Raw genomic sequence first — 15,358 nt, forward strand, 5'->3', positions numbered from 1 at the left:
TAGTTTTGTAGTATAACTTAGTTTCTATAAAACTATACCAGACAAGGCATACTTTACATAGAATATGTGCCTTAAGGCATAGTTATGTAGGATACTACAGAACTTATGCCTTAAAGCATAATTTTTGTCTGAATAGGCAAAATTTGCTATGAAATCCTGCCTTACAATTTTTCTTTTATACTCTGCTGGGGTTCGAATCCAGAATCTCAGAGATATTTTCGGCCACTTAAAGTGCCGAAGGGAAAAGTTAAAAACGAGCAATTTGAGGGGCAAAATTAAAGACCGCCCCCGAAATAGGGTAGGAATTTTTACTCATTATAACTTCTTTTAAGATCTAATTATTAATATTAACAACCCTTTTATTTAATCATATTTAGTAGCTAATTAACATTTCTAAATTACAATTGGTAGCTATATAAAAAATACATACCCAAATAAATAAATCTTTTTTTTCCCAATCACTACCCATTTCAATTTTTCATTTCTCAAAACCCTAAAAAAATCTCTCTCCCCTTCTTTCAACCACCATCACCACAGCCGCCCCACCCCTCTCTCTCTTCTCCCTCTCCCTCTGTGCTCACCCCTCTATGTAGCAGCTGACTTGTTGTTGAACAAGAATGGAGTGAATAAAGAGGGCTGGTTATTGCGGCGTTGTTGCTGTCCAAATTGCGGTGGCAATAGTGCGGTGTTGGTGGTTGTTGTAGCCATTCTTGTTGCACTATTTTTGCTTTGGCTTAGCAGCTAACGTTTTTCTACTAAATAGACAAAAGGTGCAATCAGATACTACATAAGTTTTAGGAATTTTTAAGATTTTGGTGGTGGTGGAGAGATTAGGGTTTTTGGTGGTGGTGGTGTCTCAGATCTGGCCGTGTGTATTTTTTGTATTTTTGTGTGTATTTGTTAAAAGTCAAATACAAATACATTCAAAAAATCTACATCTCACAAAATCACTGTTTTTTAATGTATTTGTGTTTATATTTTTTGAGTTTATTTTTGAGTGTATTTTATTAATAGCCAAACACATTATTTTTTAATGTATTTGTCATGTATTTGAATTTTTTTGTCTTGTATCTGAATGTATTTGTTGAAATCCATTCAAATACATGAAAATTTGAATGTATTTGGCTTCATATGTGGTTGGAATGTACACAATATATTTGAAATACATCAAAGAAATACATAAAAAAAAAAAGCCACTAAAATAAAAAAAAAAAAAATCACTGAAATGCATAAAAAAAAAAGACACAAAAATACATTATAACAAAAAAAATCACTAAAATATATCAAAGCAAAAAAAAAATCACTATGTATTTGAAAACAAACAAATACACCCGTTAAAATACATATGTTCATTAAATAGTAGCTATGATTGGTAATATTGAAAAGATAGCTACTAGAGGTAAGGATCTACTAAAGGGTAGCTATTCAGGTAAGTTTACCAATAGGGTATTAGTGCGAATGACCCATATTAAATGGCATAATAAAGCATAGTTTAAGATTTTGGCATCCGGTAGTACACAACCATTTTCAGGTTATAAAATTTAATCTCACGACCGAAACTTTTTTTCATTAAAATAGCTTTAAAGTTTTTAAATTTTCCTCTATGTTCTTAAAATTTTATTCAATTACTTTCCCCAAAGTTTTTCAGATCTTTTCCCAATATCTCTCTATTATGGAGTATATCCCCTCATAAAATGTCAAATTTCTCATATAACTCCATTTCTGTCATTTCCTTGTATGATTGAACAAAGAGAGACGAGAAGATCAATTCGGGTTTCATACAGAATGCAATAGGTATACATGGAATAATATGGATACATATTATTAGTATTAGTATACATATAGTTCTACTGTATTATTGAAATAATATGTATATAGTATGTATACACCCATTTATTCATTATATGCTAGTGCACAAATAATGTATATCACATATTTTGAGCTAAAATTGGTATCCATTATCATATTAAAATATACATATGCTACACATAATTCATAGAGTATATATCTTTTGTATATTTGACTAGCAACTGTAACTATTTTCGACCGAGCGGTCAAATATGTTAAAAGCCCATCCATCTTTGTAAAGAAAGAGTATACATCTAGGCCCCATTACCTTCAACCCAGTTACAAACACTCCCCCTACCCCACCCCCACGCAGAGGGGGAGTCAGAATTCGAACCTTGTGGGTTCAGGGTTTTAATTCTTTAAAGTTACTGGGTTCTTAATTAATAATTTGTATATATTTGACAAAAATTTTAATACAAATATATGGCTCGGACAAAAGTTACTGGGTTCGACCGAACCCACACCCGAAGGGCTGGCTCCGTCCCTGCCCCCACCCTCCCCCGCCTCTCTCTCTCTCTCTCACACAAAACCGCATTTACCAGAATACCCAAATGTATGTCGAGTGACCAAGCCATTCTTCAAGATATCAGCCTTGATAAAGAAAAAATTGCAAGATTTGACCTTCAACTGGGATGGTCTTTAATTTTTGACCTTCAAATGGGTTGGACTTCAATTATTTTTTTTCGCTTTAGCAATGAGGGCATAAGTTCTTTAGTCATGCGACAAGGCATAACTTGTGAGATATTATGATGCGAAAATATAAATTTATGCCTCGCGAAAAATTTATTTGTTATGAGGAGCACCAATTAAAGAGCACCACAAAATAGGAACATATGTGCCAATGACCCACCTCAATCTGCCTTTAAATCTAGCCTAAGTTGTAAGCTCACCTTCACAATGTTGAAGAGATATACAAGATGACCATTCACAAATCCAAACTCTTATTTGGTTTCTTACAAGTATTACCGAAAATAATCTTGGTATAAGAAACTGTACTATTTTATACTTCATTTGGTTACCATTTTAAATTCAACATTGTTGATATCAATATTATCTTATATATACAAATTATCGTATTATTGTATCCCACATTTGATGTGAATAAAAATACAATTACCTAAACATAAATAGAGTAAGCCCTGATTCCAGAAATATCTAGAGATAGAATTGAGAACTATCTTATTATTTTGATCCCCAAAAATAATATGTCACGACCCAAATTAGGATCACGCGGGCACCTATCCTTTCCATCCTCGGTAGGCGAACCCTCAATTAAATAATGCATCGATCAGTAAAGACAAATTGCTTAATCCAATAAATATGCTTAATTAACAGCGAAATCAATTCATTCAATAAACTCAAGATTGAAACGATTGCAACAGTAAAATAATTACAGACTCATTCCGACTTCCCATGACCGGGTCTAGACTAGTACAAGAGCGACTAATTGATCCAGATTATAACAACACTCCAAGACCAACTTCCATCCCGAAATGAAGTGGGAGGAGGCCATCAAGATAGACACCGCGCATTTCCGAACATGTCGCAATCAATCACCTGAAACACTCTACACCCCGAAAAGGGTGTAGCAAGAGCAATGTCAGTACAATCAACATGTACTGAGTAAGTATCATAGGTCGATAATGGTTAGAAACACATACCAGTAAAAGAATTCACAAATAAACATGATGAGTGACTAACTCAAGTTATATATCTACCGCTCAATATAACACCAAGATCCTTAAATCATTACCTTCCCTCTAATAACCACAAGTCAATTCCACAACAGTATCACAAGAATCATATATCATTATGCCATTCATTTTTAGTCTAGAAGTTGACTTATCATTTATTATCTTTTCGTCTACATCCTTTGGAAGCCAAACATATAACTGATCTTACGGACGGTCTACGAGATAAATCAACAAGTAAAAGGCATCCATATTCGGAACCAAGCACACGTCATTGCCTAAGTAGAGCATCTAAACCCAATTGCACCAAGTCTCCATATGTCCAATCCAGGACCAACATCACAAGCAGAACACCAAGTCGCACAATAATACCATCCTAAGGTTTCATCCCAAATCTCCAATTGCTACACATGCATTCTCCATTCCTTCTAATACATGAATATGGAAAACTAACCGGAGTCTACCGAAAGGAAAGTCGTAACATACCTCAAAGCCAAGCAGGTGCCACGAGCATCTGTTCATTCTTCAATTCATTCACCACGTAGTAATCTGCACGAAGGAACTCAATACCATCATGAGACCCAAAATAGGAATCACCGTTAGAACTCTTATAAAAGACTTCGAATTGATAAGGTAGATATGAGAATTTATCCTACCTCTAGATTCACTTACACAACACTAGATGATCAATCAACCGCCATTCATGACTAATGACACTATTCTAAGCCACTAGCTAGGTCAAATTGTCACTTTAAGCTTATCTTTGAGAAATTCATTTTAAGATTCAAGGAAGAGACCCATTTATAATCTAGTAGGAAAATGAGAAACTAATTTAGTAACCATTCTAGGTGATGAACAAGAGGGAATTATTCAATGGAACCCACATTATGAAGAACTACCCAATCATCTTTTTAAGTCATAGGAGATTGTGATACCCATTCTTGTGGTTTCTAGATGAGGGGGTCTTAATAAGAAACATTAATAGGAAGAAATGAATGGAAGGAGTTAAAGGGATTACCGTTCCCAACAAAATATAAATTTTGGCTCCATAAGGGCTCTAAGGTCGGCTGGACTCTTTAGGGTTATGAAAAAATAGCCCAATTCCCGAAATGTCACTTAAATAGGGGGAATCACTGCTCGTAACCGCTGGAGTGATCTGAGTCACTGCTCCAGCGGTACCGCTTCTGCGACTGTGTCACCGCTGGAGCGGTCCTCAAAGGAAATTGTCTATACCGCTTCTGCGGTAACCCATCCGTTGCTGCGCCACCGCTAAGGCGACATTGAGGACGCTGCAGCAGCACAACTGGGTCTGGGTGGCCCAGATCCTATTCCTTTACCCGCAATTCGTACGATTTCCCGATTGAGTTAACGGTTTTTCAGAAATGCAAGATGGACCAAGTATGTCTCAAGAAGTCAACGCCACGAATATTTCGGAATTCACAGTAACGACGAAACGAGTCGTTACAGAATATCAGTCCATACAAATGTAAGAATACATATTTACAGAAATGGACCGAGTATAAATATAAATGAACAAATTTTACATTGCGTGAGTAACATGTAAGAGGTATTTACCTACTGTAGTTAAATTTCAATTTAATTACCTGTCGTAGTTATACTATGCATTTTCGTAGCAAATTCACATCTAAACCTCACTCCTCTTTTCTTCTGCTAATTCTAATTCCTCCACCACCATTCAACAATTTCATTCCGCAGCCGTCGTCTCCAATATCCAACGGCAATCTCTTCACCAGTCCTTCGTCCTCGCCCTCGTCTTCGTCATCACCTCCACCGTTATCTCCTAGAATTTTGAACATATGCAGGTTTCCGATGACGGTGGTTCTTGAGTGAAAGAAGATGAAGATGATTTCGAGTTTCATATCATCGTTGTCGTCGTCATCACTTCGTCCTAGTTGTCGTCTTCATCACACCATTCTTGTCGCAGTCGTCAACATGTCATTGTAGTCATCACGTTGCCGTCATCATCACCTCGCACTCGCCAGAGTCGATTTTCGTTGGTGCTTAATCAATGACCATGGCTGAGAAATGGCTAGATCTACGACGATTTCGAGTTCCAATTCTGGCTGTGGTCGTCACTTCCACGGTCTTCGTCAGCATCAACTAGACCGACTGTTTTTCCGGCCGACCTTGCTCATTGTATTTTATTTCTTGTAATTCTAAAATATGGTCGTATTTGAGTGTACTCTGCAATTTTGAATGTAAATACATTATATTTTATATCTTCGCTTGTATTTATGTATTTAAAGGAGATATTTTTCGGCAAATTCCTGTATTTTTTTAATTTTTATTGTTTGAATACAGCTAGCCGAATTGAATGCGGTGAATCGAATATAGTGTAAAGTAGCTATGAATAAATATAATGAATTGAATACATCTAAATATCCCTGTATTTTTTATATTTTTGTTGTTTGAATACAACTGATTTGAATACAGTGTAAAAGTAGGTACGAATGAATACAATAAATTGAATACAACCGAATTAAGTAGAGTGAATTGAATATAACTGAATTGAATATAGCCGAATTGAATACAGCAAAATACACTTGACGGCAAAAACTTTGAAGCTACAAACGGTAATTACTACGTCTTGCAAACATTGCCCAAACTATAGTCATTTGTGAAAATTTCTGTATAAATAAAAGGGAAACTTTAAAAAACCACCATATTTTACAAGATTCTAACCAATTATAGCTACTTTTCATATTTACCATTCGTAGCTACCTTTAGGGCTATTATGAATATATTTCCTTCTTGTTAAATACATGTATTTTCCCCCCTTTTTTTGGGCGAAATTCTAGGTCCATATCTGGATGGGATCTTTTAAAAATGAAAAACATAATAATATATCCCACAAATCACGTCTTGCGATTATATCTTTCATAATGTAACATTATTCTCTTTTATCATTCACCGTATTTGAATGTATTTCAATAAAATTTCAAATACACTATGTACATTCAAATAACATATGAAGCCAAAGAAAGAATACAATCAAAACCGGTCGGATCTCCGGCGAAATACAAAATACCACTAAATTTACACCAAAAAATATGAATACATTCAAATTCTTTTAAAAATACATTGTATTCGAGTGTATTTGATTATTCAATTCATTTTAAAAAACATACACTGCATACGGATGTTTGATTATTCAAATACACATTTTCTCCTACGAAATACAAGCAAATGCAAAAAAAAAAAATACACTCTATACAAATAAATACAAACGAAAAGATGAATCCATTCCCGTCACAAAATTCATCAAAATTTATCACAGCTTGTTCAATTAGATTAATCAACGTTGACAAGATGGAGATGGAGGTTCCTCCTTCTACCACCACAGCCGCCACCCTATTAGACGGACCAGGATCCATATCCTCCCATAACCCTTATTAAAATTTTGATTAAAAATAGTATTAACTCCTTTGTTTAGCACGACACTGGCACTTGTAACCCCTCTCGAGGTGTCGCCTTCTTTGGGAATGCGCGAAGCCATTAAGTTTCCTTCCTCACGACTCTGCAACTTCTGAGGTATATTTCGATGATTCTTTTCCAAATTTCGATCAGTCTCGGCCATCCACGACGACGATTCCACCCACAAAGGGACTATGAATAATAGGTCATCAACAAAAAATTCCAAATTTGTCGGAGGAATCTCATCAGACATCCCAACACCGATTCTTACCCACTTCAAATGTGAAGCAAAGGTGGTCTTGCAATACTTGTAAAGCCGAGTTTGAGTCTCTACAAGACCAACGTTCACACTTCAAATCTGATATGGGAAGTAGATCTCACAGATATGAAGGTAGGAGAGGGAAGAAGATAGATTTTCAAATAGATTTGGGAGGTGAGAGAAAATCAATTCAAAAGAGAAACTTATGAAATACAGTACGCTAGTTACGATTGGTAATTTAAGAAAATATTTTAGCCACGAAAAATAAATAAAATAAAAGGTAGTTATTATTCATAAATAGGTCTTAGAGATAGTTATGACAAGTAAATTTTCCTAAATAAAACTTGATCCGCAGGCATCAAGGAGGCTTTTGTTGGGCCTCCTCCTTAACAGTATTGGGCATGTGCACTTCAAACATTTCCTACAAAGTTCAAATGCCATTTTGGACGAATTTTACACCGAAAATGGAGGGAAAAGTTAAAGGCTTATTATATCAGATAAAGTTGGAGTTTAGATAGTATACATCTTTTTATACTCTCTTCAGTCCAAAATAATTGAGGATTTAGCCTTTAAAAGCTGGTCCAAAATAATCTAGGTTTGTCTATCAAAAAGGTATATCATTCTTTTTCGAAATTTAGCTTTGCCACATTCTTAATTCAGTAAACAAATTTAATGCTTATTCTAGTTTCAAAGCCTCTCTTAATTAGGAGTATTTTAGTCAGTGCACCTCTTAAATTTTAGGAGTGAGTGAATTCCATAATTCATGTACTCAAGTCTAAAACCTCAATTATTTTGGATTGGAGGAAATACTTGATAATCATATAGACCAAATTTATGAGATTTATTGGGTCAAAAGGGACGTTAATGTGTGTGAGAGAGAGAGACCAATTTTAAATACACAACCAACTCTTTAAACTTAATTATCAGGATATTTCATTAGACACTCAAACTAAATTCCGTTTCAATTAAACACCTCAAGTCCTAATAAAGTGTTGCAATTAGACACTTTCGGTTCAAACTTTAAAAGTTTTCTTGTTTATATTTTGATTTGTCTATTAGGTAGTTAAGTTAACCATATAAAATATGCCGTTTTCTTTAATTATGTGCATCAACCTCAAGTAAAAAATGCATGGATTTTACGGTTTATGAGGAGAATACCTATAATTAATGGAGATGACATATTTTATATGGTTAACTTAACTACCTAATAGACAAATCAAAATACAAGCAAAAAAAAAAAGTTCAAAATTTGAACTGAAAGAGTCTAATAGAAACACTTTATTAGGGAGTTGACGTGTTCAACTGGAACATGACTTAATTTGAGTGTCTAAATAAAATATTCTGATTAGTTTATGGCGTGTCTGTTTTATTTCTACACATTACTATTAGAAAGTAATTAATTTAGAGATTCTTTACACTCACTCAGTAGATCTTTGATCTTCAACAAAGACAAGTAACAATATCCCACCGACGAAATCAGGGCCAGTCCACATTCTTCGACGATCTTTTTTCCGAAACTCTCATTGTTAGGGTTTTATCATGATTTTCTTATCATATTTGAATTTTACCTTTTTTTAAATGAAGGGCAAAGAGTTTACCATAATTGATTTTACTTTTTTCAAAAGGAAATTATAAATTTTCCATATTTGAGTAACCCTTTTCTTGGAGCAAAAGTTTTAGACATCTATAAATTGAAGACCTCCTTCTGACAACTAGACAATACCATAGCATACACAATGCGGTCGTTTAAAGAGTTTTGTTTAGGGGGAGATTTTTCTCTCAAATAGTTTTTATGCTTTTAGATTAGTTTTCATATGTAGATCAATTGATCAAACCATATAACTAAAATATTATGTCTTTTTTAGTATGTTTTTCTTTGTCACCTGATTTATCGTTGTTGAAGGTTTGAAATTGTTAGCTTCCGCATGTTGTCCCTACTATTTTGATCCCAACAAGTGACATCAGAGCCAATGGTTTGAGATTCAAGACAGGTTCAAAGCGGTTTCAAATCAAGAGCAACCAATTTCACGATAATGAAGATTTTATCCAGGAGTACTATATGTGAAGATGAATTTCAATCACAATTTCAATATCACTGTTGCTGCATCTTTAAAAATTAAGCAAAATATTTTTAAACCAATTTTTAACCCATAGTATTTTTAATCTTATTTTTAACCGTGGAAAGCAGCAGTAATGAAGATTACGTGAAGAAGGCGGATCAAGTTTTGTCAAGAAAATCCAGGCCAAAAGGGGAGATTTGTTAGGGTTTTGCCCTACTTTTCTTACCATATTTGGATTTTACCCTTTCTTAAAGGAAGGACAAAGAGTTTACTATAATTGATTTTACTTTTTTCAAAAGGAAAATATAAATCTTCTATATTTGAGTAATCCTTTTCTTGGAGGAAAAGTTTTGGACATCTATAAATTGAAGACCTCCTTCTAACAACTAGAGAACACCATAACACCCACAATGTAGTCGTTTAAAAAGTTTTGTATAGGGGAGATTTTTCTCTCAAATAGTTTTTATGCTTTTAGATTAGTTTTCATATGTAGATCAATTGATCCAACCATATAACTAGAATATTATGTCTTTTTTAGTATGTTTTGTTCGCAAAATAATCTGTATAGGTTTAAATAACGTTTCAACACAATCTGTAAAACACTTAGTAAAACAGATTACACAGTATAAAATACTTAACAGTAAAATACTTAAAACCAGTAAACTACAGAAACTGGAAAATGAACAGAAACAGTGTTGGAAAAATAAAAAATATTTTCAGAATATAATCGAGCCCACTTAGTTCAAAGTGTGTCCTTAAGGAAATTATTCCCCTCATAGTACTCGAGGTTGATGGAATATCCCCTCCCAGGATAGAACGATTATTTTACCAGAATAGTAGTACTCCAAATTTCGGTAGCGGCGAACCACTTAACGGCAGTGTATCACACAGAATAAAACAAGAGAGTTTTGGAGAGAAAGGTTTTATTTTATTTTTTTGAGCGCAGAAAAATACGTACTGAATTCTGGAACAAAACAGGAATTTATAGCAGTTGGAGGTACTAATTCTGAATGTTTGCAACCATTCAGATCAGTCACCAGGTTTTTGGAGGGAAATTCGAAAATATCCAGGAAGAGAAAAAACGGACCGGGTCGGTCACAAGTCGCGGGTCAGGGTCGATCCGCATTGGATTAATTAATTAATTAATTAAATAAATAAATAAATAATTAAATAATTAAAGAAAAGTTTGTCCAAAAAGATAATCGATCAATCTTTGACGAAGCCGAAGCCGAGCCGAGCGAGCGACGATGGCGCGAGGGGTCCTTGCCCCCTCAACCCTTTTAGGGGCTAGAGAAGGTGTAATGTAATATATACACCTCTCTTTTCCTCTCTTTTTCCTATGTGAGACAAATGTTTTAACCAAAGCAAAAGAAACCTTTTACATTCCCAAAGCAACAGGGATCTTTTACATTCCCTTCACTTTTCATCCCATCATTTTCCATTCACCAATATCAAAACCCAACATGTTTTTGTTTGTTGCTTGATTTATAATCCCAACACTCATTACATTACAAAACTACGAAACAGCATGCCTAACAAACCATAATAGAAAGTTGATAATGACATTGTTTTTAGACTTGATTTGTTGTGTCATTGTCACAGCTGTTTAACTAATTTCATGGTTTTGACATTTGTACTAAGGCTTCAATTCCTTCCACATGCATCTACTACTACTTTTGCTTTAATTATTGTCTTTCCTTTTAGTCCATTTTAGGTAACTGATTTTAGGACTTTTAATTTGTGTCCATCACTTTGCAAAAATTGGTTTCCTGAGTTAGACAATCCGAATTCTTTAACTCGGAACTTCTTTCCCCCTTTTTCAAGCAACAAGTTTATGGTTGCGGAGTACACACATATATATAGTATTTTTCTTTATTTCTTTTCTGTAAATACTTGATTTATTTTGGAATAAAACACCAACAGCAGTCTGCTGATTGGTTTTGCTTAAAAAAAAAATATATATATATATATATAAATCTAAGTTTCCCCAACTAATTAACGTTTGTCTTTTCACATGACAAGAAACTAGCCTTTCTTTCACGTTTCCCCTAAATGTGATACACACACCAAAGTTGAGCACAATCTTTTGTTAGAAGTTTTGGAGATCTCAAATGAGTTTTTTTTGTAAGAAGTGGGATTAGTTTTACATAAGCCCATTGAGTTTATAGTATTATTGCATCGAAAGTCTTCAAAAATATTTCTAATCATAAGTGGCTCAACTATACTAATTTTCATAAAAGGTCATTTTGACCATTTCCCGATGAAAATGTCGATCTTCCGTTCGGCCAATTAGACAACGTCACCTTCGTTTATTTTAACCGAACAGTTCTTATTATAATTAAAAATTTTAAAAAGTGCCCAACTATATAAAGTATCATGCTCCGACCTGATCCCGTTTTTTTTTACTTTTTATAAATAGAAATTTGAATCTCATAAGTAGATTTTATGTAATTATTTTACAAAACAAATAAGATAAAAGAAGACATATGCTAACTGAAAAAATGAATATATTTGGAAGTGCACATTAATTTGTCACATTGATTCCCTTCTCTTTTTTTTTCCTATTCGATTTGGTTTGCTACGACAAATGAGCAATCCAATCTCCTACGTACATTCTACTTTTTTCATTTTAATTTTCTTATTTCTCTTTTCTTCTAAGAGAAGTTTGTGTTACAAAAATTAGTACTTAAATAAAAGCCACAAAAGGAATTTTTTGAGGTAATATACAACATATATTCTTTAAATATCTCTTGTTACTAAAAATCAAAATAAGAGAGGAGAACATAATATCGCAAACAAAAATGGTAATGGGGAGGAGGTTTTTAACAGTTTGTTTATAAAAAATTAAGTTGTCGGTGGGATCAGGTCATTGATAGGTTAATTGGGTCTTTAAAAGTTTTAAAATTATATTTTAATTAGAGTAGGAAATTTTGAGGTAATTTTCACCGGAAAATAATTTTTTATTTTATTTAAACTAGATTCACCTCAAATTAAGTACATCTGATAGAGCTGGGGGGTTTGGCTACCTTGTATAATAGAATCCAATAGATAAAATCATGAAGGAGGGGGACATGTCACATTACCTCCTGTGATCCTATGTTAGAATTTGTCAAGAAAATTCCTATACAAAAATTAAGCTTACTAAAGTCTCGTACTGTATCATCCTTACAGTTTTCTAGTTAGGACCTTAAGTTACATTATATACAAATAATACATTATATAGCAAAAAGTGGGACTGAACTTCCCTAATCATATGATGCAGCATAATATTAAACATTTGGACAATTGTTGTTGTTTCTTTTGGTTTGCCTGATTATGAAGCTAGGCATTCCAATTGAGCCCATTTTGTTGGGTCCAATGGCATGTTTAGGAAAACTTTTGAGATTATTGTACACTGTGACTCTTTGATTGAGACAGAAAGTTGCACCAAGCTTGGCTAGAGCATCAGCTATTTGGTTAGCCTCTCTGAAACAGTGTTGAATAATGCAGTGCTTTGGTTCTAAGTCCTTCCTCATCTTCATTATCTTGTCCTATAAGTTTCAAGGAGGAGACAAGTTTCCTTGAGCATGTTTACCACAGTCATGGAGTCCTGTTCCAGGATAAACTTATCCCTTCTGCTCTCTATGCACCACTGGATTGCATGATCTGCAGCTTCCACTTCTGCCATATTGTTAGTGCAGAACAATAGAGAATTGACAAATTCCATCGAGATCTCACCATTTCTGTTACTAACAACCCCACCAATACCATTTGTATTCATTCTACTGTTGTTGCTTTCATCAGTGTTAATTTTTAACCAGTCATCAGGTGGTTTTTCTCAAATCACCATTTTGTTAGTAAAGGTAGGTTTCCTATCTTCAACTTCATTACAAATCTCTCTCTAGCTCCATGTATAGTCAAAGAGAATGCCTCTCTTCCTCATAAAGCTTTGGATCTGCCTTAAAATTTCCTTATAAGTCCAAGAAATGGACTGCTTCTTAGTGCCATATCTAGTAGCATTTCCATATTTCCAAAGTTCCCATAAGATGTATATGGGAGTAATCTGGATCAGAAGTTTTTGTTGAAAGTTCTTGATGGTGGTATTTCTCCAATTGTGGATCATCTCAGTCACATTATAGGTTGTTGTATTGACTCCAAGAGGACCAGCGAAATTGTGGCAACAACTTTACCAAAAATGAAAGCATGTTCAATAGTTTCATCAACTAGATTCTACAATAACATCATTTGATGCCTACAATGATACCAAAATTGCTAATTATGTCATCCAATGACACCTTTCTTTTCACAATTCTCCATGCAACAAAGAAAGCTTTAAAAAGAACACCCTTACTCCGGAGGTTAGTCCATATAAAGTGAGGCACCTTCGATTGTCTCAAGATCTCCCAACCGCTAGTACACAAAAAACTACCAGTAGTGGTAGGTTTCATATAATTTTATCCTTCTTGTTGATATTCCCAATAGGAACCTTCAGAATAATTTGAGCAATATGAGCGGGATCCAGATTATTAATGAAATTTCTATCCCACTCATTTTTCTTCATGCAACCTTTTACAAGTTGTTTTCCTGGACAGTTTTGGATATTAAGGATGTTGACAAAAGGACCAACATTAATCCAATAGTCCCACCAAAAAGAAATACTTTCTTTATTAATCTTCCGTAGAATGTGAGGCTCAATCTCTTTTTTCATTCTCATGAGATCCCTCCAAGCAGCTGATTAGCCTAGTTGAATCATTCTCTCCACATGCTTTCTCCAACAGTATTTGGATTTGGGAAATAGAGACCAAACGTTGTCATCTCCTTTAAACCTCCACCATCTTTTAGCACTAAATGATAAGCAAATATCTGTAAGGTTTTTGAATCCCAGCACCTCCTTCTCCTGTAGGATAGTACATACTTATCCAAGAGCTCCAGTGATATATGTATTTAGCATATCACTGTCTCCAAAAGAAATCTGGGAAATATTTCTCCAAGTGAACCGAAACAATTTTCAAAGGGGATATTACAGCCACAATATGAACGGTCTGGGATTGAATAACATGATTGATTAAGGTTGATATACCTCCACTACACAGTAGATTACCTTGCTAGCCTTTGATCATATTCACCACTGATTTAGCAATGTCTGAAAAATAAGAAATCCCCTTTCTTCCCTGATAAATAGGCGACTAGGTACTTTCATGATTATGTTTGAATCCAGTAATATTTTAATCATTCTTCTCCTTTTTTTCTTCTTCTATGTTCAACTGCATAAGTGGGAGTTTGTAACACCCCGTAAATCCGAGTTAAGTGTGAATGTATAAAGAACCAGTATGAAGTTGATATGTTAGTTATATGAATCCATTCGGGATGAATTCGGGTGATAAACTGTCTTTTTGAAGTCAAACCAAAAAGTAGAGTTCTTAAGGGCTTTTTTCGTCTAAATCAGAGATAGTGTGCACTTATGGCAAGTTTTAGGGTATTTTCATTGGGAATTTGAGAAAACTTAAAACATAAAAGTTGTAGGTCTCTGAAATACCTTTCCAACCATGTAAAGTGGGGCTCAAACGGATCTACGTACAGGGATATATGATCGTTTTACTGAGCAAATGTCGATTGTCGAAAATATGTGCTAGGCGTGCGTTGCAGACCCAGCACGCAAAAATATAGCTGCAAACCAACATGATTAGGTGCTGGATCCGTAACGGCGGATCAACATGGATAGGGTTATTTTTCTGGTTCTGAATTTTCTTTATGTCACGACCCAACCCCGTGGGCCGCGACCAGTGCCCGAGCTGGGCACCTATACGTACCCGATACCCCAAATTAGCATATTAACAGAATAATAATATAATAATAATATTAGTGGTCGCTATAGAACTTAGCAGAAAAGCAGACTTGGCACACATAGGCCGATAAGGCCATCACAGAACAGAATATCCCAAACATATGTACAGAACCCACACAGATGTATCCACAGACCTCTACAGAACATATCATAATCATAAGACGGGACAGGGCCCCGTCATACCCTGAACAAAGTACATATCCAGATAGCAGTGACAGACTGTACCAAAAGATGGGCCCTG

Source organism: Lycium barbarum, chromosome 5 (assembly GCF_019175385.1).
Source record: "Lycium barbarum isolate Lr01 chromosome 5, ASM1917538v2, whole genome shotgun sequence".
Classification (NCBI taxonomy): domain Eukaryota; kingdom Viridiplantae; phylum Streptophyta; class Magnoliopsida; order Solanales; family Solanaceae; genus Lycium; species Lycium barbarum.